We start from the raw sequence: 2971 nt of genomic DNA, 5'->3' as shown, positions 1-2971 counted from the left end.
AGGTCTTATTTACATTTACTTTGTTACGATGTAAGTGGGTTTAAACACATCTTACGGGAGTTTTCTACCCCATTCTGCAGGTCCTGCTGGCACCGCGGGCGGGGAGGCTGGGGCAGCGGGGCTCCTTGCTGATTGCAAGTCAGGTTTCAGCCACCTGCCTGGAAGCCCAAGGACAGAGGGGGCTGATAGACTGTTCCCCCTCAGGCCTCCCTTTTAACCCAAAGGGGAGGTGACTTCTGTCAGGGAGTCAGCATCCAACAGCATGAAGCACAGACGCAGCTTTCCAGCAGACGGACAACTTTTTAATGTTTGTAAGTTACAGAAAACACGCATTCCCCTTGCAGGCATTTAGAAGGCGGTTCCTATCTGTGGTGCTGTTCCCAATCCGCCTACACCGGTCCCCTCTGCAGAAGACACTCGCTCCAGGGTCTCCTCCTCTATCCCATCTCTCCCTGGGGTTCCGTTTTCTAAGTCAGAGCTCCCCCGCTGCCACTGTTGGGGCTGCTGCGGCTGTGGCGTCAGCTCCATGCCTCCTGAACTTCACTCCACTGAAATCTGGTTGGGTATGAAACAGACTCCGGTGGAATGAAGGACAAGAGAAACACATGGATCGTCTGGGGGTCTTGTTCTCAGAGGGTGGGCTGCACGTCATCCCCAGCCTCTGCACGCAGGGTTACTGCCTGGTCGCAGGCCTTCGGGATCTTGGAATCGCAGATGTGGGAGATGTGGGGGACCTGGATACGCTCTGCCCTCCCAGGATCACCGCCTTCCACGGGCTGCAGAGAGCGGGCTCAGCAAGCCACCCTCTGTCTGCAGCACCGGCGGACAGTGCTGAGTGCGGGCTGGGCTGTGGGGCTGGCAACTGCTGTTTCTCACCCCCGAGGCAGCCATGCAGGCATATCCAGGGGGAACTTCTCGGTCTCCCTCGTTGGGGAGCTGGCCCCCTCCCCCCTTTGTCCGTGTCCCCCTGTGTGTGATGTGACTGAGCTCGGTGTGGCAGTCAGGTGTTCTGAAGTTACTTTAGAAAAACCCATCACCTGTGGACCTGCTCACCAAGGTGAGGGGATGCAGGGACGGGGCCTCCTCTCCAGAATGCACTGTCCAGTGAGCGTGGACAGCACTCAGCAGGCCCATCTGCCAGCGGGCAATCAGGAGGAGAGGCTGAGGAGCTCGGGAGGGACCAGGACCCCGGCTGGGCTGGGGGTGCGGGCCAGAGGAGGGTGAGACTCCCGGGTCTCGCTGCTGGACGTAGACTTACCCAGGACATCTGCTTTCTGGTGGCCCCACATCCTCTCCTAAGTCTGTTTGGAAATGGCACACCCTCACCTTTTGGAGGCACAGGGTTGGGGGCTGTGGGGAGGGAGGAGATGGCCCGGCTCTCAGAGACTGAATTAACTAGGGCTTTGAGGCCTCCCCACCCTCCGAAGAGAAGTGCCCACGAACCAGTGGCTGTGCGGCTGCTGCCGGGCCTCTTCCTTGCTGTGTTCAGACATGCCCGTGGCTCAGTGCAAACCCCATAAAAGGCTGTTCTCAGCACCAACATGCACACTGGGTAGTTAGGGCAGATCCGCCCTGTTGTTTGGAATACTTTCTTCCTGGGGCTTGTCCTGACCCGATGCTGGGAGGCAGCAGCTTAGAACGTGGCTCCTCCCCTGACATCCAGCCTCCCCAGCCCCGGGCATCGGGCCTCTGAAAAAGACTCCTCAGCAAGGGCTGGGGGTCCTAGCCATGGCCGAGGAAGAGCCCCGCTGTCCGTGGGCACTGAGAGGAAGAAGGCTGGCCCATCCTCCTCCACTCGGCCTTCCTCATGAATTTACTCAGTTCAGTCATGAGAGAAACGCGGCCTGCTTGTGAATGGTCCACACCACATCGTCCTGCCATGCCTTTGGCCTATGTTAGAGACCTCCCTCCCGTTTGGCTCTGATAAAGGATGGCAGGAGAGGGTGGAAGGAAAGAGTTCTGGGATGGGAGGATTCTTTGCATTCTCTTTGGATCTTAGCCCAACTTGGAAGCTAAGGGGCCAGTGAGTCTCCCTGCAGACCCTCCTTACCCCACTCTCATCCTCCCCAATGGATAGCCCACCAGATTCTTCAAGTCCTCGGTGGGAGTGTGCGGAGCGCCTCGCCTTCACGTGGGGTCCTCGGCCTGCAGGATGGGTACTCCGGAGGCCCCGTGTCTGTAAAAGCACGTTGTGAAAGACAATGCAGACAATAGGCAGCACTGGTGTTATTTAGAGACCCCAGACAAAGCAGGCCCTTTCCTAGCGCCCTCCCCTCACCCTGCAGACCTTCAGCGGATACAGACAGAGCTGTATCAGGAGCCTTGAGCACTCTGGACCCCTCACCCAGAGTTCAAGATTCTTCTGTCTACCATGCCTTTGCCAACGTGATGCCCCAATGACCTCTCCTTAGCCACTTGCAGAGGAGGGTTTGGGCACAAGAAGCAAACCAGGCAAGTGTTTGGCTCATAGAGTAAGTTCATTCAGTGACTGCTTTCCTGCCCCCAGCTGCCCTCAGGACTTGCCTCAAATGGCTTCCTAATAAAACCAACTTGGACACGAGAAGCAAAGAAGGGAACCAGGTCCTTGATTTCCTGTTAGCACCGCACCTTCCAGCCCAGGACTGAAAAGCCCGCCCACCCCCAGCTCCTCGTGTTGTGTCAATCTCCAGGAATCAGACAGAGCTGCAGTCCTGGTGCCTAACTGCTCAGCACCCCCGTTCCTCGCCAGCTCCTATTACGGGTGAGCTTTATTGCCTGGGATCAGTGGAAATCCCCAAGACAACCCCGAGCGAGTTGGAGGTTTGGTTAGAACAGCAGGGTCAGCCACGTTCGCCTTGGAGAAGGTGGTGATTCACTTCCAGTGAATGTGGCCTTTTCCACCGTCCATCCTCCGCTCTTCCTGCCCAGTGATTCTGGGGAGGCAGCCTCTCAGTGTTATTTTCCCAAAGCCCCGCAGATCCAGAGATTTCGG

The 2971-nt window shown here is 57.5% G+C and overlaps 1 long non-coding RNA gene across 1 annotated transcript; it reads right to left on the bottom strand.

Annotated features, from left to right (window-relative positions):
* Nucleotides 1–280: 280 nt before the first annotated feature.
* On the bottom strand, nt 281–2040 carry LOC106699566. Its single transcript, XR_002826321.1, has 2 exons — nt 1444–2040; nt 281–1350 (listed from the first exon to the last, which is right to left on the bottom strand). It is a non-coding gene; the product is annotated as an uncharacterized LOC106699566 (long non-coding RNA).
* Nucleotides 2041–2971: the final 931 nt, after the last annotated feature.

The sequence above is a fragment of the Myotis lucifugus genome, unplaced genomic scaffold, assembly GCF_000147115.1.
Source record: "Myotis lucifugus unplaced genomic scaffold, Myoluc2.0 scaffold_450, whole genome shotgun sequence".
In the NCBI taxonomy this organism is placed as follows: domain Eukaryota; kingdom Metazoa; phylum Chordata; class Mammalia; order Chiroptera; family Vespertilionidae; genus Myotis; species Myotis lucifugus.
This window is presented reverse-complemented; position numbering and strand designations above follow the sequence as displayed.